The 23,858-nt window shown below is 48.7% G+C and overlaps 1 long non-coding RNA gene across 1 annotated transcript in view; it reads right to left on the reverse strand.

The window, feature by feature from the left end:
• LOC115353021 overlaps window positions 1-13,510 on the reverse strand; it is a 58,570-nt gene extending 45,060 nt beyond the window's left edge. The window contains exon 1 of the long non-coding RNA XR_005930800.1: window positions 13,336-13,510. This is a non-coding gene — a long non-coding RNA (uncharacterized LOC115353021). The remainder of the gene's footprint in view (window positions 1-13,335) is intronic.
• Window positions 13,511-23,858: the final 10,348 nt, after the last annotated feature.

Consider the following 23,858-nt stretch of genomic DNA (forward strand, 5'->3'; position numbering starts at 1 on the left):
AACAAGCCAGCCTTCGCCTCCACACAGCACAGGGGGTCCCCTAGAGCATCTGTAGCAGAAGCTGCTGCAGGAGGTCTCAGCTGCCCAAAGTGGGAATTTAATCCCTAAAGCAGACTTCTGGCCCTCGAGACCTTCCATCACTGACCCTGCGCTGCCCAGCTCACAGACATTGCAAAGCCTCACTCCCAGCACCAGCTGCACAACATCTGGCTTCCTATCACAAAAATTGCTTGCCCTTTTTCTCTTGGAATTAAGCTGAAGAACCAAGACTAAATCTTAAACCCACACTCCAAGGCTTAAACTGGAGCTTTCTCCATAGCAGGAGAAAGGTATGTTTGCCATACCGCAGGGCCATGGAGCTTCATTCATTGTCTAAAAATCATTCAGGGCTTAGCAGCTCAAGGCCTCAGCTTCTCTCTAAATTAAAAAGGGCTCTGCCCCTTCAGCTTAAGAAATGCCTCTGTTTCTTCCTTGAATTCCTATTTCTAATCAGACACCATTGTGTATGGTCAAACATCTTCATTGATCCCAGCACAGCTAATGAATCCCTTGCTGTCCCAGGTGGTCTGTGGTATATTCACACTATCACACAGATTTCAACTACACTTGGCAGCTACTGCAGTTTTCTTTCGGAAATAGCCTCAAAAAGCTTAGTAAGGGCACTGTAGCAACATCCAGGCTCTGAATGTCGCTCAGCTGTGCAAGGGTGAGAGCAATATCTTCCAGGTATTTGCAGCCTGAGCAAGGAGGCAGTTGGGTTTTGCCAAAACAAGGATCCGCACATTTCCAGCCAGCTCTCCCTGAAGTCAGGGGGATGAGGCACAAGTGAACCCCACAGCCAGATTCTGGGCTCTCAGCCCCCCTTGCTGGCAAGATTGCCTGAATTGGAAGTGTCTTTATGTTGTTACTTCTGTTATGTTGAAAGATGCTACTCTTTCCATTGTTTAAATTTCTCATACACCATCTTCTACACTCTCCAGTGTAGCCCTAAAATAATCACAGATTGGCTCCGTTTTATTCTTTTGATAGTGCTCTGCAGCATGAGAAAGGGGAGCAAGGGCAACAGGACATCTAAAGGGTGTTATTCTATCAAAAAAAAAAAAATCAAGTTTTTGTCCCAGAGCATGCTGGGAAGGTAAAGCATGAAGCTGTCTTTACCCTCAGCTCTCATCCAATGGACTATGATGAAGAATCTGCCTAGAATATAGACCTCAGTCTCTTTAGTGGATTACTCTGAACTAACCTTCCCAGGACTGACAAATGCTTCAGTGAGACAGATGGGATGGGAGTCTGGTCCCCAGGAGCTCCCACAGGGCTCAGGCAAACACAATTATCAGTGTGCTACAAATACACTCAATAATCAGTTGAAGCTGAGATAAAACAGCTACTACAACATTTCTACCAAGTCATGCACAGCCTAGTCAGAGACTTCTGTATCTCAGCAGGCAAAGTCCAACACTGCCAGACACGAACAGATCTCCCACCATTCCTTTACAACAGCACACCCCTAGATCAGCACGGAGGTCCACCCACAAATCTAGCTCTTGCCCACCCAGCCTCATTACGTGGCTGTACGCTGCCGAGACCCTCATTTCTGTGCAGCAGTAGAATGGGGCTCCTCTGGAGGGCGGCTCTCAGACTAATGGGGCACATGCCACGGTGTTCAACCAGCCTAGCACAGGAAAGCCTGCCTGGACCTCACGTGATGGATGCAGTTCCTTCCTCACACAGCACAAGAGAGCTGGCTGTGGCAGATATGAAGACAGAAAATCCCCTATGGTCCCCTGGGACAGCGAGGGGAAACTCTTGCTTGCATTGCTCTGCCAGCCTTCCAGATTACTCCAGTTTCCCCTCAATACCCACACCTCCAGGGAGGGCCCCAAAATTAAGTACTCTGGCCTAGCTCTGGCTAGATAGTGAGGAGCCATTTAAAAATAAGAATTGTAAAAAAACGTATTATGAAGCAATCTTCTGTAGATGACACCCACAGGGTTAACTTCCCACTGTTTGCTGTCTTCCCTTGCTGCTCAGCCTGGCATCTCCTTCCAGGCAGGGACACTTTGTGGTTCTTCAGCACTGCCCTGACCCGGTGAGGAGACCCACGGTATTAGCAGGTACATTCAAGCCCAGCTCCCCACTTGCCTCCCTAGTGTAAACACATTAGGAGCTGAATCTGAACTCAAGCACACTGGTGTCTGCAACAATCTCCCCAAGAGAATACAAAAAAAAAAAAAAACCAATAAAAAAATACAGAAGGGACAAAAACGGTGAGAAAAGAAACCATAGAAAGTAAGTCAGAAATAAAGCTGCCTTTGTTCTCCTCTTAACATATAAAGTGAGATGCAAGATGTTTGCATAGAAAGATCCTGCTTATGAGGCCTTAAAACTTTCTCCTCCCTCTGCCTCTCTCCACAACACTGTGTTCCTCACCCATGTTACCTCCTTTCAGAGGCTCTAAGTATTTCCCCAGCAAGTGAGACTGGGCAAGAACACCACATTAAGCCAGTGAGCCCCCCTGCCAGATACCAACCATGGAGCCTGAAAGGATCAGAGAGGAGCAATTAATTTCAGCCAGGAGACTAATTGCCAAGAAGGACTCAAGCATCTCTAGCTGGGGGAGAAGAGGGGAATGCTAAACAAAGAGATCGGACAGAGAAGAGGCTCCCGAAGGGCCCAGCCTGAGGCCCAAGGTGGTTTCTGTCAATGGGGTATTTTGTTGATAAGTGTTGCAGAGCTACTCAGTCTGCCAGGCATGAGCCTTCAAGATGGTAAAGCATTCCCTGTTGGCCCTGTGATAATGCCTGTACTATCTAGTTATACAATAAGCCCTAGGTTGTTTTCCTAAACCAGGCAGTGGCTGGCAAAGCTAAAATAAGCTACTGTTGTCTCACGCTGCAGTAAAGCACCCTCACACATACTTTCTTTCTACTGATACTTTCCTTCTTCCACTCAGCTGCACAGAGGATACTGATGCCATCAATGCAAGAGCAGGGCACTCCCAGACCAAGCAGGGAAAAACTTAAAAGAGGTTCAAACTCCAACCGCTTTGATCAGGAGAGTGACTCCACCAGCACCAAAATAAATGTTTGCTGATAAGCCTGTGCCCTCTGTTTGCTTGTGTGGCTCCCATTTTATTAGCTTTCCTATGGTAAATTTTACAGCTGGGGTTAGCAGAGTGATAAGATGCACAGATTATCCTTCACTGTTGCAGATTTGCTTGTCCCCACTTTAATGCAGCTTTACCTTGCAAAAACCAAATACTTTGATCCAGAATGCTCTCTTGCCCCTTGCAAAACTTCACCTCCATCTACCACCTGACAAGCATCAGTTTGAAAAACAGGCTGCTCCAGGCAGGAGGAGAGCAAGTCATAATCAGGTTTCCCTACTGAATGCTTGAGATGCTCTTCACTAGAGCACCCAAATCAAAGATCCTTCTCAACCTTTGCACCATTGTGCTGACAGTGATTTACTCCCTCCTCCCTCCCAGCAGTGCTCTGCCTGGGCTCCAGCAGGACCCCTCAAGTGCTGAAACACAAATAACTACAGGATCAGGACCACAGAAAATTATTGGCATCCTATGATTTAATTTCTCACCCCATCATCACTGAAGCCAAAACTTCAGTGTCTGTGCAGTAGGTTTTAATCCAGCCCAAAACACAAGGCCATGACTTTCATCTGTTCTTTCTACTTGATTTATTCAAGTTATGCCCCAGCCATTTCCCATTCTGAAAGCCAAGACAGAAGCCAACAGAAGGAAGGGGCTTTGTTTTGCCTCTATTTTTTCAAGTTCAAACTGCTCAGATTGGAAACTACACTAATCTGCATCACTTGCTGGAGACACCTTTGTTGTATCTAGATACAAATCAAAGCTGAACTAATTTATTAACTGTGGCACAGCAAAGGCTGAAGAAGTTGTCAGTAGCTTTCTAGTCCCCACATGGAGTTCCTATTGCTTTGCAGCAGGCTGAGAAATTACTACTCAGTCTTTACTGTTAAATTTTATGAATGGAAAACAGTTTTGCCCCAGAGCTTGTATTTATTATTCATAGCTTGGTTTGTTCCCTAAGAAACAGGAAAGTAGCATCAAATTCAAGGTCTCCCTGGATATTAGGAAACTGCAGATCCAGATCAGGAATACACAACACTTTTCCATTGCTAATTCTTTCATCAACATCTCCAAGGGTAAACACACAACAAGAGACATAATAGTTCAACAATACATCAGTACCTTGTGGATGATGAGTACAAATAAACAAATGGGCCTAGAGTCACCACTGCAATGAGCTTTGGTACTGCAATTGCAGAAGGTGGCAAGCAAACAACACTGCAGGATTTTTTCACCTCCAAGTCACTGCTGCTCACTCACATAGTTCTCTCATATAGTAGTCTCTACAATAGCAAACTGCTCCCAGTAGCCAGCAAAAAAGAGCAATGTGGACACAAACCCCAAGTACAGCCAAGGTAAGAAACTTAGACTCAAGTAGACTTCTTGGGTGTCTCTGGGTTTAACCACAACAGAGTATTCTGTGGCAAAAAAATAATCCTAGTCCAGCTGTGACGATCATTCAGGGAAATTTTTCTATGTTAGCTCAACTGAAATAACAATCTCTCTGTGCAGACCTTCACACAACTCATAGCACCATCAGGATTGAGAGGTATTTTCTCTGCAGATTTTCCGGTTTTTACCTTCCACTTAGGATGAAGCCCCAAACACAAGTGAGACAGAACTAACAGACAAATATCAATGTTTGAAGAACTTCTGCTCGATGTCAGGAGGTGCACCCAGACCAAGCAAAGCACTTGGTCTGGAAAGGGTGGTGGCTAAAGGATGGATTAAATGGAGGAGCCTTCCAGACATGGACTGGGGTCACACAGCAGAAAGGACTGGTAGGAAGAAGACTCATCATGAGCTATTTCAAGGAAAGTTCAAAACTATTAAGTTGTACCTTGATGATACAGGGGCTTCAGCAGCAAAATTGGCTGAAGGAATTCCTGGTTGTGTCAACACATTGGACTTGCACTGTAGCTTTATTTACTTATTTTAGCCTCAGCCAGTTCTCTGGCCTGGCTTATACAACAAGCTGGCTTATACCTTCAGCCCAGCTGAAGGGTTGAGGTCCCAGGATGCAACATTCCTCACATCAAAAGTGTTGCTGAGGTTTCTGCATCACCCCACCACAGGCTGAAGTGCCGCTCCAGAGGCACTACCACACTACCAGGTTTTTCCATCACAGCCATTTCAAGACTTTCCTGCCACTCCTGCTTCCTCAGTAGTAACTACACCCACAGGAAACACCGTAGGATGAGATGAAAGCGAGGAGGATGGGGAACACTGTGAAATACAGATATAAATCCGAAGAGCTTGCCAGAGTGGTACAACAGAGGGAAGATTAGAAAGCTGGTCTGCTGTACTGCATAAGTGATTATATTTTGTACCATCTAGAGAAAAAAAAAACCCAACCTGCTGTTACTAGAACCTCTGCAAAGATAAATTGTTTACTTAGAGAGGGAAACTGCTGCCTAAAGGTCCTGAGCATCTCTAAGTGCTCTTGAGAGTACGTTGAAGCAGCTGATGTGCCTCAGGAAGCACACCCTGCTGCTGACGGCCTGCCCCAGCTGCACTGGGGGCCACCACAAACACAGCATCCGAGGCAGAGCCAAGCACCGAGGCCACGGGAGCTGTGCTCACGCCCATACCACCTCAGCTGTGCATTCCCATCCCCTTCCTTGCACCCACACTAGGTTGACCCCGCTCTCCTGCACGCCTGTTCATGAAACCACACCAAGAGAAAGCTGGTCACCTCTGCCTTTATGTGCTTTCTGCTGGTTTAACTTCTTGAACTGCCTCTGCAGGGGTCATAGGAGTGCCATAGCCAGCAGTGGGGAAACAAGGTGGGAGGTTAAGAGCTGCCTAAACTGCTGTGGGATTGCCACCCACATGCAAGGCCGCCCAGGATCCTGCTCAGCTTCATGGAAACTCAAGTGCAGCAGTAAAAACAAGGCTGCAAACCTAGTCCTTTGGGGAAACCAAGGTTTCCCCCAAGGCTGAGACCCTACTCTGCTGGCCTCCCTAGGGACAGCCTTTTCCACAGCACCCCAAGCTCCAGCTCCTCAGTCCCAGGCAAGTCCTCGGTCTCCAGCTGACACCCCATCTTGAGGAGGAGCCCAGCCACGCCACCCTCGCATCATCCTGGCTCAGGAGCCATTTGCAGCAGCACCCAGCACAGCCCCAGCAGGGCTGCCTGGCTACACCCATGCTGCCTTGTGCAGGAGCCCATGTGCTGTGCTAATTGGTATTAATCGATCAGGGGGCTAGAGGATGGAGGAATGGATACCCCCTCACACCAGGAAATCCCAGCCTGTTCCTACGGAGAAAGCTTTACACCAGTGCTATAGGAAGGGGCTTTTCATTTCAAAATACCTTTTTAACTGTTGCCTTTAATCAACATTTTATGAAATTTAAATATCAGCATTTGGACAACTGATCTGACCTTACCAAACAGGATCTGTCCTGCCTCCTATGAATCAAAACGGTTTATGTTCCGAGCCCCCCATCCCTAGGAGAGGAGGAAAGATCGAGACTTCTCTTCATCCCATGCAGATGAAAAATATTGAAGACTTGCGGCATTTGCACAAAGTGGAAAAATCCAGCCGGGGCCAGCCTTCGCACGCCAAAGACCGTTCCCGGCTGCTGCACTGGGCAGGTATAAGCCGCAGCTGATTTTCCCCTTTGCAGCCCCGCACCGCCCAGCCCTTCGCGAGAAGTGCGTGTGCGGGACTTCACGGCTGCTGCTGGGAACTAATAGGTGTGGGACACGTCAGTGCAGAGCCGGGACATCCCTGCCTCTCACGGCCAGCCGGGAGGTGGCACTGTTAAGCTACGGAGCCTTGCCACTAGTCTTTTCCAAACCCCCCCCCCCCCCCCAATCTCCCCCCAGTAATCTTTTTTCCTGCCTTGAGGATGGCGATACACCATTGCAAAAACTTGGCATAAAAAAAATAAAAGCTCCTGAAACAGACTATGGCTTTATGATTGCACGAGTGTTTCTCTCTCGCATCATGATTTTAAAGGGCTAGCTAGCTACGATGGAGATGTTTACTCGGCATAAGGTGATGTTATACAGCTTTCTCCCTCGAACGACTGCCAGAACTGTTCTGTTTTTAACCCTCTGACACCTGGACCCAGCCCATTCAAAGTCCCTTTTTTTTTTTTTTTAAACAGCCTACACCCTTAACGCACGGCAATGCAGAACACCTACCTAGCTCTGACCCAGCAGGCAAACAACAAAAGCACTTTATCACGAGGGACACCTTATCTCCCGCAGTCCCGCTCGCTGAGCAAACAGCAGCAGCGGCCAGGGACAGCAGCACTCCTCTGCACCCCCCCGGCTTGCTGAGCCGAGGGGACATACTCTTTCCCGCTGGGACTCAACGGGTCCCCAATCCCCGGGGAGGAGGCAGCGATGCTGCCAAGTTTGCCAGGACTCATCTGCCGGCACTTTCGTGTCCCAGCAAGGACCCACGGGAGGTTCACTGAAGGGAGGTGACCGAACAAGCTGCTGCAGTTCACAGCAGTGCTTTGACTCTGTGAATCCGGAATAAAATTCAAAGTGGGAAAAACATTGCCGAAACATCCCGGAATTATCTCCGCTCACACTTTGGTAACAGGGACACCAGCTTTCCTCATAGTTCTCACCCACCCCCTATTTGCAACTCTCACTGCAGCACAAAGCCCCGTCATCCAGGAATTACTGATATTCCCACAACTATTTCATTCTTTGTTTGCAGGGGAAAGATGATAATGAGAATGTATTTGCGGGATTTTTACTTCTCAAACTTGTTTAGCAGTAGTGGAAGCAACAGGTGGGAAGAAATTAGCCAGCCATGACCTGCTGCTAGCTCTCCCCAAGCTGCATCTGGCCACGGTTGGAGGGAAATCAGTGGTCAGGGGCTCAGCATGGGAACCGCTCACCTACACCAATTCTGCTTTCAGGGCTCCAGCAAGTTCACAAATGAGTGCTGCTCCCTTGAGCAAGGAGGTCCACAACTGCTCAGCCTGCCTTTTTCAAGTAACAGCCCAGATGAGTCATAGCAAAGATTGCAGTGTCTGTGTCTTTTTTTAGCGATTTAAAAGTTCTCATAGCCACTTTTTTCATCCCTGAAACTTGGCCCTTCTCTACCACAATTGCAGAAACTACCAACAAATGAGGTTTTGAAGCTACGTGCTCTGGGACAGCAGTGCCCAAACTTCTAGCTAGAGACAGGCCACAAGTTCTTCTCACCACATAAGTACTGCACACCTGATCTTCCCTGAACATCACATATCACACACAGGCAGAAGAGCTGACCTGTGTACATACAGTCAGCTCAACACCTCTCAGAAACCCTGCTTTTGCTGCAGGCATTCACACAAGCCTCTACCCACCCTGCTTCCCACCAAGGCCATCATGAGGATGGTCCTGGGCTGGTGGTACCAGAGCAAACCATTTTTCCAAGAGCTCCTGGGATTCATTAGAGGAGCTACCCACAAGCACTGATTTTTCTGGAAACCAACCCAATTACCAGCTTTCCTGAGGACTTGGCAGCCCCTCCTCTCCCACAGAGAGAGCTCACACCTGGCTTCCTGATACAGAAAAGACCATCGTGAAACACAGATGGGGCTGCAGCACCTCAGCTGCTACCTCAGCCACCACCAGCAGCCTAAGAGCAGCCTACTGCCTGCTTTGAAGGGCCCTCCAAACAAGCAACAAGGACCAGGCCACACGCCTTATGAAGTGTCCCTTGCCTGTTGCAGCAAGTCTAGTATCATACACCAATACAGTGCAAGTGCCTTGAAAATAGAAAGTTTCCAGTTAAGCAATCATCTTGATTTTTATCAAAGCCACTTTCCTAGGACTTTACCATGTGAGGAAATATTTATCACCAAAGTGTTAATGGCTTAAATATCATCTGTATCCATAGTAAGAGATGATTTCAGCCTACGCTGACAAGACAGAGCTTCCTCCTCATAACTAGAGCAACACTAACCCCAGCACAGGGCTACTGTTATCCTTTCTGACCTCAGCAGCCAGCCAAAAATGTAGGGAGCGGCAAGTTTCCGTTACAAGCGGATTTGGTAGCTGAAGGAGGTGTTGCCTCCATCTTTTGCAAAGAATGCACAAATTCCTTCCCCTGTGAACGCAGCAGAGATCAAACAACGCAAAGCAATGTATTTGCTCACATTCTCATGTAGTCTTTTGAAGTTCATACTCTGTTTAAAAGCCTCTCCAAACCTTGACAGCGGCTCTGGCTGTTCTTGCCGCAGGACTCAAGGGCACTGCCAGTTGTGGGCCACCAACCTCTTCTCTGCCAGGGGTCACTGCCCTGCAGAGGGGAGAGCCGAGCACAGCGTGTACCTGCTCCCAAGCCACCTCCAGTAACAGGCTAATGCACTGGCAAACCTGTCAATACCAGGCATTAATACAGCTGCCCATCCCCTGCAGCAGATCTACAGCCAGTTCATTAACAGCTTCAGCTGCCAACACAAGACTCAGCAGATTTTTTCCTGAGAATCACCCTCAGATCACTGCCTCTTACCTCCTCACAACCCCCATCTGCAGCTGTGCTTCTCCCTCAGGCCAGCATGACCATTCCTGCCATCCCACAGCAAGCTGATACTACTAAAAAAAAAAAAAAAGATAAAAATCACTGTTGGGAGGGTGAAGGGTGCTGGGTTTGTTTGTGTCTCCCCAAGTAGCTTGCTTCAGAGTCAAGGAGGAGCAAGAGGAAAGGGAAGAGGTAAATAGTGTGTTCAGCAGCAGTTAGGCATTGGGACACCCTTCCTCTACCATTAAAAGGACACCATCACTTTTCCCTGATCTTCTCAATCCTTTTGTATTTGACAAGTCAATAGCCAGCTGAAGACCCTGCCACCTGTCATAAGCGTGCATTTGGGGCAGGGGCTCCAGTATTTCCACCTTTCAAGTTCCATTAGGGACCTTATCAGTTTCCTACTCCTACCATAAACAGGAGGCACAGATTCTCCCTCCACCACCAGTTTCAGTGAGGTTTGGTCTATTTGTAATTTCACCTCAGTCTATTAGTATCTGCAGCAGCCCTCACTGAAATCAATAGGGAAGAGCCCATTTCACTGATGAAGGTGGAAATTAGATTCCTTCCCTTTCCAAGCAGCCTTAAAGTATTGCTTTCTGCTCTTCAACACCGCTGCATCCTGCGAGCAGGGGTGGAAATGACCCCTTCTACCTCTGCTCACTTTCACAGAAGTGAAAATGGGGGAGGACAAGTCTGATCTGAAAACTCCTACTCCAACCTGTGTTGCCCCAAATAAGGTGATGTTTTCAAGATGTTTAATTCTGTCATCTTTTGTTGAGATTTTAAGGCTGCTTGCAAAGATGACATTATTAAATTGGGTTTCTGCTAATTTTCAGGGGAGTTTCTTGGGGCTTGAGAAATACTTGATCTTTTTGCATGACAGGGGAGAAATTAAGTGTGCTTCCTTTCAGGTCTGGGGTGAGATTCCCCCCCCCCCTTCTCCCCCAGCTTTAGGAATACCAAGCAAGCTAAACACAGCCACCTTTGGTTTTGCAGAGATCAAGAGGTTTTTACAGCTGCGTACCGAGTGCTCTCATGACTTCTGTGAAAAAGAAGAGCACTGAATGCTTTGGAAAGCATCTCTCCTAAACACTTGGGCACCAAAAGCACTTACCACATTAGTTTCCTCATTATCAGGATGCCTTTCAGGCTGGTCAAAACCTCTGTGTTAAGATTTAATAATAATAAGGACCCATTTAGTGGATCCTAACAAAAAAGGGAACACCCTCTTTTTCCTGCAACTACGGTACAAAAACTTTAAAAAATTCTTAATCATGCTTATTCTCACACTGCGCTAACAGCTGACAGAGAAGACCCTGAACTATTTTGTCAATTGACTTGAGCTCAGTAAAAGAATAGGCAAGCTACATGATGAAGAGCCTGTTAGACCCACAGATTATTTCCATTTTAATAAGTGGCAGTGTTGCTAAAAAAAAAAAAAACCACACAAAACAAGTGATAGTCCCATGAATACTCCCTTAAGTAATGTTCAATATTCTAGGGCTTGAAGTTCATAATAGAGTAGCCATTAGCTCTATTTTGTTTCTAGGGGAAGCCGAGGCCAGTAGCACAGCTGGGAATCTCCTACACTTCCAGATTCCCAGCCCGGCATCCCCACTAGGAACTAGCTGTCCCTTTCCTGTTTCTAACATACCTCTGGATCCTCAGGCAAGAAGTTGCCCCAAGAGTAAGCGCGGAGCCAGCCCATGACTCAGCTGCCCCCAGCCTAGTTTCATCCCTCTCCCTCCTCCGGCGGGCAGGAGAGGGGCCATGCCAGCTCCCCACCCGCACAGGCTGGGGCAACGCAAGACCTCGAAGCTCGGCGAGCCGAAGCCCAGGTGAGTCGCGGGCACGCTGTCAGGGGGCTACGCCAGCAAACACCAACATCTTTGCCAATCGCTGCCGGAGCAGACAGCACCAGGTGCGCTGCTTAACCAGCCCGGGTGCGGCTCTTATCCATCGCAGCCAGTCCCCGAGATACTTCGCCCCGAGTCAGCCGCTGGCAGGGCTCCCGGGGAGGCAGTCTGCCTTGCATCTTCCAGCGCAGGGCAGCCCTGGCAGCAGGGAGAGGATGGCAACGCGGTGGTGCGCCTCTGTTCTGGGACAGCATTACACCTCCTTTTTGCTAATGTACGCTTTTATAGGAGGGAATAAAGAGTGTCTAGGAGCAGCTGAATCAAAACAGGGTTGGAACTGTTTGGCTAAACACGCACAAACCCATATGAATGCACTTATGCGAGCTGACAACCGGTTTTTATCTGGTTAGCGCTCATCAATTAATTATAGACCAGCATGTCCACACCATGGTTCCTCTGTGATTTAGCCAAGTCAATTTTCCAAAACAATTTTAACTAACCCAGTCACAACTGAATATGTAGAAACATATTTCATGACATGGGACAGCAGAGTACACTCAGGACTCTCAGGCACACAGTGCACATAAACGCAGCCCTTCCAAACCCATTACAGAAGCTTGCTGGGGCTGCTTACAATATCCACGCCTACCCCAGCCCTCCCGCAGGGACTGCTGCGCTCCCCAGCGATGCCGGGGGAAAGGGGTACACACCTGGGTCTCATCTGCTTCAGGTTAGAAGCGGTACATTAAGCCTAAGCTGCTGAGGAAGGTTTGTGCTCAGAGCCCAGCCTGCAAAGGGAAGGTAACAAACAGCTGAGGAGCAGTAGCATCTTAAACAGCTGCAGCTGTTTCCCCAGTGAACGTGATTCAGAGCCACAGCATTCAAGAGCTGAAGCTCAGAACATAGCAACGATTCTTGCAAAATATTTTGCTTCTTGTCTTTTTTTTCCCCTCTTCTCCCCCACACAGCTTTTTAACCTCTTGGTGCCTATGCCGAGTTCCTCCCTAAAATAGGTTTCAGGGTGGAACATACTTGCCACTTGATCCATGGCTTGCTAAATTTAGCCAAACACAGGCTGCCTGTGTAAGATGGTTCTCTTGAAATGTCAGTAGCCACACATAAAGTTGCCAATGTCATCCAGGAAGTGGGACACCACTGCAGTTATATTTTTTACTTAAAATAATAATAAAAAGAAACTTTCATACTCTGTGGAGAGGCAACTATAAATTTGATTCCAAAAAAATAGGGAGAGAAAAGAAAGGACAGACTTCAGCAAAGCAGCACTTGAGCCAGAAGAGAACCTTTGTATTTAACATATGTGGAAGAGATTAACTCTTTGAATTTGACTAGAGTCACTGAAAACTGAAAAAGAGAACAACCAGTTTCAAATGGGTTTTGGCATTACAGAGTTAAAGTAGAAAACAGACTCGTAGTCCAGAGGAAGGGAAATCATGGAAGAAAAAGAAGTATACACCAACATAACATATAATTCCACCTTCTTTAGTTACCAAGTGTCTGATGTCAGCATCTGACTTCGTAAGTACATGACTACTGAAGAAGTATCAAATACCTAACTGCTCCTCCATCCAACAAGGCACTATGATCCATAGAAACAGTTTTCCCAAGATCTCCACAGCAGTGACACCATTGGCTGCTAAAGAGCCTTTCTTCTGCAGTCCATAAGCAGCTGTTTCTCCCTATGCTCCCTGCAGCATCAGAGAGCCAAGTTCTGATACTGAGAATCATCCTAGGTCTAAGTATTCCCCAAATAACTTTTTCTTCTTAAAAAGAAAGCAATAAGAAGGACAATTGTCTGTGAACTTAAGCCCCTGTTTAAAGACTTTAAGATAAAGAATACACTTCTTCAAAAATTGCCTGGCAACAGTACCTTCAGAGTCAGAGAAGCTCCTGTAGATGGAGGAAACACCAGGTCAGCTTGTCACTCCATAAAGGAGAAGGCAGGAACCAGCACTAGGAACAATGTTTCCTGCCGCCTCATCTCCCACCTCCATCCTTTCTGAAGAAAAAGTAAGAGCTATTAGCAAGACCAAACCCAAACTCTCTTTTCTGATTGCTGGAGGGCCAAATATAAAGGTGATGAAAATGGCGGGTTGCACCAGCTGCTGCTTCATCACTTGACTAAAAGCAGGTGAGCAACTTGGGACAGCCCTAAAGGCAAGGGAGTGCTGAATTAAACCCATTAGCTCTACTTTGCAAGTCCTTCCCCCCCACCTCTGCAGACAAACCTCCTGCCTAGGCTCTGTTGGGCCTTATAGCTTGGAAATGATCCCAGCTGTAAATAAGCTCCTCTCTATCAGCATGTAAGACTGGTCACCTGCTACACATTCAGGCATATGATGAACCATATGCTGTGAGCTCAGCTAAGCTAAGGGGAGGAGGCATCTAAATGCAGGTACAATTAAGGGCTTGTTAGCATGCAAAGTCATCATGGTACCCGCCCAAAGCCTATAGCAAAGCTAAACAGAAGTGAAGCTAGGCTGGCCCAGGGCTGCTGAGGTTCTCATCCCAGAACGTACAAAAAAAATAAGGGGCCTAAAACCTGGGGGAGGTTAAGAAGCATCTCTAGATGTGGAGGGTCTGAGAAGAAGCTGGGGTATAGGTACACGTGGGCTGGAGAACTGGCTTGCTGTGTCAGCAGAGGCAGTGTCTTGTGTCTGACTGATACTTCAGTCAATAAAATGTGATATTACACCCTCCTGGTAAACACAGTCCCCAGCCTTAATGAGTCCTCTGTGGAATAACCTGTTGCATCTCAAATTTAGCTAACCATCTGGGCAGCACAAAGCTATTTTCAAGGCTAAGATGCCTGAACTTTTCCTCTCAGAGACTGAGGCAAAGGAATGAGAGACTAACTCTGAAAAATGTGTGCATATGGAGAAACAGAGCTGTTATTCAGTATCATGCAATGTCTTCCCGTTCGAAGAGCTGCCTGACTCTTCAGATAGATAAGGTTTTGGCTGTAGAAAAGGATAATGCAGGGTTTTGGACAGCAGTGGGACAAGCAAGTGTTCGCTATGCAACCCGCGGTACTGATGCTGCAGTGTTTTGTCATCAGCATTTTGCAGAGCTCTCCATAAACTAAACTGTTGACCTACTTGCCCAAAGTCATGGGTAATTATCTTCATATCCAATATAAATTAGCAAGATGTGGGTGTCGCTGATACTGGGACAGGGTAACTTGCATCATTTCTGGCATTCAGTGATCTGTGAAATAATTCTAACTACGTGCAGAGAATGACTACGGCAGGAAAAAGGGGAAGATGCATGATTAAAACAGGTGGGCGGAGCCACCAGCATCAAAATTGTGCTGATTCATCTTCCCCATGTTTTACATTTTAAACTTAAGCTCTTTTCCTCCCCCTGCTAGATATCCCTAGGGTCAGTTGAAGATCCAGCAGGTATATAGTTTCATAGTCCCCAAGGCAGCAACATAAAAAGATTCACCTTCTTTTTTCAGCCTACTTGGAACTTTAGACTGTGGCACAAATCAGAAAACTCAACTGAGTCCCTTGGAGATGTTCACCAGAGTAAAAGTTGCAAGCTAGAAGGGAAGCAGGACCTTTATTCCTAATTAATTCTTATTTAACTCAAATATCTAGCAATCAGTTGGATGAAAATCTCTCTTTGTTTAACATTAAACAGCTGCTGTTCCATTAATGCCTGCGTAAGCTACTAATCTGGGTTCCCCAAGGAAGACCTCCAGCAAGAAAAAGCTGAAAAAAACATCAGACCTTAAAAACTGTGGCTCTTTTTTTCTTTAAGAGGTGGGAGGGAGGGAGTAGGGTGTTCAGAAACACTTTCTTTTCCAAAGTTTCAGAGGCTTTGCACAGTCGCACACTCTTTTTAAATTCAGAGTTTGTGGCTGGGGGCTTCCACAGCCAACTGCAGCAGCAAGCTGCATGGATGCCTAAAGCCCCCAACCAGCATGAAGAGGGTAAGCCTGGCAGGGAAATGTAGGGCATAGTCTGAGCAGATACTGTCAGATTTGTAGACCTGCAAACTTCCAATCATAAGAAACAGACCTGAAGCATCATCCTGGACCAGAGCTCCCCCGGGTGCTAATGGTTTCAGAACTTGAGGCAGAGCCTTTGACTGCAGGGCTCCTCCTGTTCGTGGCGTAATCTCACTGTCTGTTAAGAAGAGAGAGAACTGCCCAAGCCATGGCAGCATTAGTCAGGTTACACTACTGTCTTGGCCAACAGTGGGGTAAAACAACCATCACTTAGTCCAGTGCAAATGTTATCCTCATTAAGCCTGTGCCAAGCGATTTGCTAGTTCAGCTAATCTGAATTGGCTGTGGGTATCCGAATGCAAAATAAGCACTTTCCCCTCTTTAATTATAGTCTTTATGTTTCATGATTTAGGTTGCTCCTGTCATTGTTTGCAAGAGAGGATGGGGTTGCATAACAGTGTGTAACACGATACAGCTGCAGACGGGGCTGCTCAACCAGCACAAGCCCAAATAGAAAACAGCTTCTTCTGTTAACCAACAGCTGAACAACAGCAGGGAAATCTCACCCATCCCTTTTCCACTGGTAGGGGCAAGGGAAGGCCTGTGGGCTGTTCCTTTGCCCTGTTTATATCCAGCTATTACAGCCACCAGCATCTTGGCAAGATTTGACAAAATTCTCTCTGGTGGGTCCTGCCTAGGAGAGGAAGCCAAACTGGTTGTGTGCGGAACGTTGCTTTTGATGGGAGTATTGGCGTGTTTATTTGAAAAAAACGGGAAAGTCACCCCAACAATTTCACTTTTCGTTCACCAAGTGTCAAGCCTGGTAGGTCTCCCTCAGGCAAAAGTCCAACCTGTGTCAGCAGGACTGCTGGGTTTGTCTTTTTTGTTTTGTTTTTCTTTATTTTGTTTTGTTTTAAACAAAGCCTGTAGGATCCAGTCCAGCAACTCTTCAGACATCATGTTCGGGTCCGGGATTAGTCTGTACTTGACCGGATCCTCATTCTTCTGAGGCAAATTCTGTGGAAAGAAGGGACAGTGTTGCACCTAACAAGCATCAGTGTTTGCTTTACGCGCTTCTCGGGCCTACAGGAGGTTCTGAGATCAGAGCTTGGGAGCAAATTTTCTTCTTGTGTTCTTCCATGTAGTTCCTCTGAAGTCACTGCTACCAGATAAGCTATGGAGCATAGCACAACCTTATGTGGACACTTGGGCTTCGTGACTTATTTTTAGCTCAAAGCTCTACCTTAAGACTTGCCTGTTCTAACAATCCAGCACAGCCCTCGGTGGTACCCGTGAAACTTTCCCTACACAAGGTACTATGCTTGGGTGGTACAATATTAAACTAAATGAGTTTAAAATCATACAACCGCTTTCAAGTGTTGCAGATGTGCGTGGATGTTCACATTAGTTTGTACGGCACATTGCATCCCAGTGTTTTAGCAGTAGAAGCTGCAGAGATGTAGCCATTTTTAAAATCGGTGCAGCTTCTGGGGTAAAAACTACACTGCGATTTATTGGTTTCACTGTTCTACCCAAAATAGAAATTTTAAGTATGTTGACTGTTATTCTGGAATATAAGGTGTAGGATTTGTCAAATGAAATGAACAGCTGCACATGCTCTTTGCTGCACAGACACAGACCGGGGAATTTAGAAGCTGATGAGTGCTACTAGATATAGAAAGACCACCTGAAAACCCCATGGGTGCAAAGTCACAGCCACAGAGATGTGACCTAGAAATCCTTTTCACATGTGGCTCCTAGTTCAGTGTGTTGCACTGACCTATAATGGCAGCTTAGAAAAAGCAACCCTTCTAACAGAGCAGTTTTTTAACCTGGTGCATGCCCAAACCTGATCCAAGCACATCCCATAGCGCTTTGGCTACCAAGTGCGGATTGCTGTTAAACTGACTGCTGCCTACATTAGTCAGGAACATTGCTTACTAAGTATGTTCAGACTTCTGGTTGTCTTGCACCCGCCTATTATCTGATCTTAAAAAGCTACCAGGCATTCCCCTGCCAGTGAAGGCACTGCAGATGTCTACGTGTAAGAATTGTAGCTCTCTGCAGACCAGGTTGGTCTGTAGCACATCATTCTCAGTTCAGGCAGCGAGAGAGGAGATGGAGAGCACAAAAAAAGCAGCTAAAACACGGCCAGCTAAACACATGACTTCTATGCCAGTTCAATTTCCTTGGGACTTTCCCAGCATTTTTACCCCAACTGTTTGCAAGCAGTGTTGAGATTCAAGATTCCTTTTTCTGGCCCAGGCATCCTAATAGTTCTTCAGCCTGGCTGCAAAACTACATAAACAAGGATGAAATTCTGGCCCATGCAAGTCATGGCAAAACTCCCACTGATTTGAATGAAGCCAGGCTTTCACCCCCCACCTTCCAAAATGTACAAACCCAGATTTAAAATACATTTTATAAATAGAGCACTAGAACTGCTCTTTCCAGGCTGGATAGAAGAGAGAACATCAAAGATTGCAGCCTTGCTGTTTTCATTAAACTTTCACTGAGGCTGGCTAACTGTGATGAAACAACAGTCGTGATCCTGTGTTCTCATTGAGATTGTTATCAAAATTAGCAAAAGTAGTTAAGTCAAAAGAGGGAGAAAGCTGTGAATGAAGTTAGGCTCCAGCCCCTGGAACTTTCCTCCAAGAGCTCTCAGAGTGCTTGTTTGTCTGCTTAACTGCAATTCATCTTTCGTTTTCCCCTGTCGCTTACGGCCTCCAGTCCTCAGTAGGATGCTAGATTCCTTGGCAAAGACATGCAGGCTGTGTCGGTACCATTCTTCATACTCCACTGATCATTAACTCATCTGCAAAATTCCTTCCAGATATCTTACTGCTTCCCTTGTACTGCTCCAATACAGCAGTGTACCTCCAGACAGTCTTAAAGATTTTGGTTTGGGGGAGAAAACCAGAACTCCTCAACGCTCCATGAGAACCAGGCTTTTCAGGGAGCCCGTGCTGATTCAGGAAAAGCTCCTGAGGGAGCAACATGCTGTACCTTGCCCGCAGATAAGCAGCAGCAAGCCATTCAGCAGGGAACTGCATGGTCCCTGATCGGTAAGAAATGTAATCCCTCTAAGTCAACAAGGCAGTCAGGGCACCGATAGCTTTCTCAGAACAGAGCAGACATTATTACATGTCTGGTAGTGAACTAGCAGAAGTTGACACTATGTGTCTTCGTTACCACAGTAAAGCGTTTCACAAACAGAGCTGTCTGAACTCCCTCCAAGTGTTTGGCAAGTCCAGAGCAGTGTCGCTCCGACCACGTTCTGCAGGTCTCCTGTGGTCTGCAGAACGCTGATGGAGTTCAAGGGCTGCGCTGCTCTTGTTCTTCCTTGTCCACCCTCTGAGCCGCACCTAAAGCTGTTAGGAAAGGCACGTACTTCCCTAACAGGACTCAAAGCAGGATGGGATGTGGCAGAAGCAAGGAGCAAAAGATGGGGTTTGCACTGGGTGTGAGGAAGAGGAAAAGGCACGTTATACCATGAAGAGTAATTAAGAGATCTCGCCACACTCTGTCTCCAGAGATTTGTCCCATGCTATGAAATTGCTGGAAGAAGCTCTGAGCTAAGCAGGTTTCCTTCACTGAACGCACAGAACCTGTGCTGTCCCAAGGCTCGCAGGGACAGGCAGCCATTAGAGGGCAGCAGGTATCTGACACATGCACAGACGGGTCCCTTTCTGATACAGGATGTCCCAACCAGCAGAACTCACCGGGCAAAGCAAGAGAAGAGGTATTTAATTAAAAAAAAAAAAAAATCTCCTTGAAGAAGCACTGTTAGCCAAGCTCCTACCCACAGGCAGTACAGCCACATACCATCCTATGCCAGGAATAAAAGTGTTGTAATGTCTCGTCCTGAATGAGCCATCCACCATCCTGCCCAGCTATTATCCTGGAGATACAAGAAAGAATTACACTTCTGGCAAACATCCTGACTTAACAGCTGAATGGAAGTCTGAAGTGAAATATTCATCCCATGGGCTGCCCTCACCCTCAAGCAATGAAAATAGAAAAGGGGGGGGGGGGGGGAGCCCCGAAACATACAAGCTGGGATACTTGTGACCCTGACGTTATTTTTTTGCAAGGAGCAATAAAAGCTGACCCTGCCAGCTAGGTATGGTCTCCATTGCTTTATGTCACCCGGTCCTCAGGAGGGTGGCCTGGCCGCTTGAAGGTGGGGTGTTCTCAAGAGCACTGTGCTTGCAAAGCATCCCGAGAGCAAGCTGCAACATCTTCCTGGGGAGGGAAAGCAGGGCTCCTGCCCTGGCCGAGCGCCCTTCGGCAGGAGGCACAGTTTCACTGGCACCTCCTCTCCATCCCACTGATCCAACGGGGAAGACTCTCAGCGAGCGTATGGCACAGGGTGGAAATAAAACCGGACTGGCAAGCGCGTAGCCACTCGGCTCCCATCACCAAGAGCAACTCACTCGGCCACTCGTGTTGCCAACATTTTTAGGCAGCAAGATCTGAAGCGCAAGTCAGAGATTTGAAGCACAACACGATGTGAGTGATTTCAAGTGACAGACACACCCAGAGAGAGCTTCTCGGCCATGGGCTAACTCCAGCGGCCGACCACTCTCCGCGCCAGGAACAAAATGTCCGCGGCCTCCTGGGGATGCCCCGCGCTGCTGCGGCATCAGCCCCGGGGAGCCGGCTGCGCTCCCGGGCCCTGGCCCCACGGCCAGCAGCAGGCCGGGGCAGCCGCCTCCTTCCATACCCCAAAATCCCCCGTTGAAGCCATTACAGGGAAACCTCTCCTCCCCCAGCCACAAAACAAAGCGGACGCCAGCGCGTCCCGTCTCAATGGCGCTTCTTCCCTCTCCGGGCAGGTAAACTGAGACTACTACGGCTGTTGTGACCGGGGGGCTGGTAAAAGCCCTGCGTGGAGATGGGCACGGCCCCGCGCTGCTCACCCCTGGCAGCGGGGCTAATATGGCTGGGGGGGCCCCGTCCCGCAGCCCCCGCAGGCCCAGGGAGGGCAGTGCCAGCCCCGAGCGTCGGGCATCTCGCTGGGCACAGGGACAGGGACCGTCGCTGAGGCAGGGGCTGACGTGGGGTCCTGGGCCGTGGGGCAGCGGCGGGGGACGGGGCAGGGACATCAGGGCTGCCGGTGCGCCCAGGGTCCGGGCAGGGTGGGAGCTACAGAAGTGCTGTGCCACCGGCCCAGCACCGCACCCGACAGGCTCGGGCAGATGTCTCCCGCCAGGGTCCCACGAGCCCACGGCTGCCGTGCCCAGCCTGCGTGCGTGGGTAGCCACAGCAATGCGGCCGCCCCGCGAGCTGCCCGAGCCCCCAGCCCTCAGCCTGCCTTCACCCTGCCAGCAGCCGGCCGCTGTGCAACGCCTGACTTCTACCTAACTTCCCACCTCGGTTTCTGCACGCCAGCTTTATGATGCCCATTTGGTTTTGTGTCAGCATTGTCCTTTAACTGAAATAGCTCCTCTTCCTCCTTAGCTTTAACCTCCAGGATGTATTTATAGAGAGCGATCATATCCCTCTCTCAGCCTTCATGGTGCTGGACTAAATAAGCCAAGCTCTTTTAGTCTACTTTTATAACCTCAGCTCTCCGATGCCCTAATCCTCCTGCTGCCTTTCTTTGCACCTGTTCCAGCGTGAATCAATCTTTTTTGAACGTGAATGACCATAACTGCCCCGCATTGTGCAGATGGCATGTCACATCGCTTTCTACAACAGAATTAGTATTTCCCTCTCTCAAGCACCGGCGCTTTACATCAGACTGCCAAAGGCCTCGCCTGCCTCTTTCCTCGTGGACTCAGAATCAAAACTAGGTCCTGAGAGGACCACGACGTGCTGGGGCAAAATAATACTCGGTAACAGTGATATGAAGAAGCACACGATATAAACTCAGAGGCATCATATTTTAGCAACTGAAAAAAAAATTATTTGGGAGCAATGCTGTCGACAAGATTTTTTAAATATTCAAGAGCCAGAAAAAATCAAAATTCTTTTTCTGTGATAATCTTACACTTAAAAACCTGTCAAGTTTAATACGGAAAAGACATTGTGAGAGGGCTGTGTGGAAAAGGAGTGTCATGAAAACTGTTTACGGACCGTAAAATTATTCTTACAACAGAAGAGCTAACCAACTAGGATGTGTGCTATAAAGAGCAAACAATGGCCACTGTCCCACGTGCCTTTTGCAGCGTCTCTGAGTGACTGCATTACTGTTCCCGTGCGGCTGCTGTGCTGCTTTATCTTCCAGCATCCCTTTTGACACACACCACGATCAATCCCAGTATTTCCATCTTTGATCCTTCCACACTCTGACTGGTGAAAGGAGCCGGTTTCCTCCCTGTACGTGTAGGATTCTGAACATCCATTACTTAAAGCAACTCCAGGGCCTCTCTGCACTCCAGTTTTCTGCGGTGACCAGCTAGGGATCCCAGCCACAGCCCAGACATACCGCACTGGAGCTCATATCGCATCTGACCAGACAGCTCCGTTCCTTTCTGAGCCCCCCAAACACCAGATGCCTGCACCGATAAAGGAGGATGCCCGTTCCGCGCACGCTTTCAGCTACCGTCTTTATACTGTCCAACGGGATGTTTCAAAGGGCTGGAAAAGTCATGCAATGCGTGGACTCTGTTTTCCAGTGGGGCTGGGGAGGAGATGGGGCAGGGGAACTTCTGCCCAGCCTCCTTGAGGGCCCCCCCCCCCCCCCCGCACTAGGAAATGGTCTTAGTGCCACCAAAGAAGTGTAAGGGCAACGGTGCAAAGCCACAAATCTTCAGGCCCTTCAACGGCACCGCCAGCCCGTGCCTTTTTCTCCTCCCGTTTGTCTTCTGTACCAGGCGGGTCCGGTTTGTTCACCGAAGGGGGCCCGGGGGACTGCGCCCCGACCTCCCGAGGGGACACGGGTGCCCCCCCCCCCGGCGCGGCGGCCGCCCGCGCCCAGCCCGCTCCGCTCCCGGGCACTAGGGGCCACTCTCCGAGCTGCTAAGAGCGGCCGGCAGCTGGGTCCCGTCACCGTCCTCCCCTCCCGGCCCTGCCCGCTGCCCTGCTCGCTGGAGCTTAGCTGGGAAGCGGAGGGGAAGGCTGGGAGGGAGGCAGGGACAACTGGCAGGGATGAGGAGCGGGGCTGGTACTGGCTGGGAGCGGTGGGAGGGTGGAAAGGAGAGGAGCTGGGGCTGGGAGAGGAAGAAGAAAAACATGCCGCTGCAAGTCCTTCCCCCACGGAGTCTGAAGAGAAGCAAGCTGATTGCTGACGAGGAAGATTAGGAGGCCCTCCCTCGCCCGTGCCAGCCCATCCCCGCAGAAAACTGCCGCTTGGGTCCCGCGCTGGGACCCGTGGCGGAGCAGAGCGCTGGACCGGGGCGTGGGAACGGAGGGGCCTCCGGCTCGCTTGAACGCAGATGGGGCACAGGCTGCCTACGCCCGCGTTTCATCTCCCCTCAAATTCCAGCTGGAGGTAGCACCCCTTCGGCCGCGCATCACCCCGCGGCTTCCTCCGCGAGGGAGGTTCTGTAAGGGAGAAAAGGGGCAGAAGGGAAGGGGGCACTGGGGAAGGCAGAGAGCAAGTAAGGCCAAGACGGGCCCTTGCCCCCAGAGAATCCCAGCAGACAATTCTGAGACGCTCTCCTTAATATAGCACCATCTGCCCAGCTATTTTCTCCTCTGGCTTGCACACAGTGATCTCCACATTACAATCAGCGTGACTGGCATACTTGAGCTAGCTGCAGCCGAGCTGGGTCAGGCAGGGAGCAATCGCAGCAGAGGCACAGCAGCAAGGACTTCAGCCCTGGCTCACAAAGGCAGCCAGATCTCCAGATCCCTGAACTGGTTTTTGCTGAAGGCCCTGCTGCTCCCTCTTCCCTGCTTTGACCTGTACTGACTAGATCGGCCAGCATGTGCTGCCTTGCACCCGTTTCAGAGCAGCCTGGTCCCTGGGGAGCGTGGCTTCAGGCAGCAGGGGCTGGTACGTGGGATAACGAAGGAGAACAGGTACACTTGGGCGCTGCACTGAGAGACAGTTTGGCGGGTCTCATGATTTTGTCACAAGTCACATTATTCCATATTTTTTCATCACACCTCAGAGACAAGAGCTTCATTCTTCTGCGCAAACATCACCTTGCAAAAGAAGCCAGTAAGAAGAATACCACGTTTGTGGTTCGCTGTTTATTTATTTCTCTGAGCCTTGCAGTTTTGAAGGTAAATTCATTTTTCTCTGATCGAGGATGGTGGTGGAAGGAATATTAAAAGACAACATATGTCTGTTCTCGGAGGGTGTGCTTGCCGGCATCTTTTTTATCTTTTTGGATTTTTTATCTACACAGACTTTGTGCTCTCTGATGCAGAACCAGGGCTTCACCTGTTCTGTGTTTACCCTGCATCTCACAAAGTTTGAGCTGTCGTGCAAATAATAATTACAATCATTTATATGGCTAAGCAAAAGCCTTATTTTTCTT

The sequence above is a fragment of the Aquila chrysaetos genome, chromosome 18, assembly GCF_900496995.4.
Source record: "Aquila chrysaetos chrysaetos chromosome 18, bAquChr1.4, whole genome shotgun sequence".
NCBI lineage: Eukaryota > Metazoa > Chordata > Aves > Accipitriformes > Accipitridae > Aquila > Aquila chrysaetos.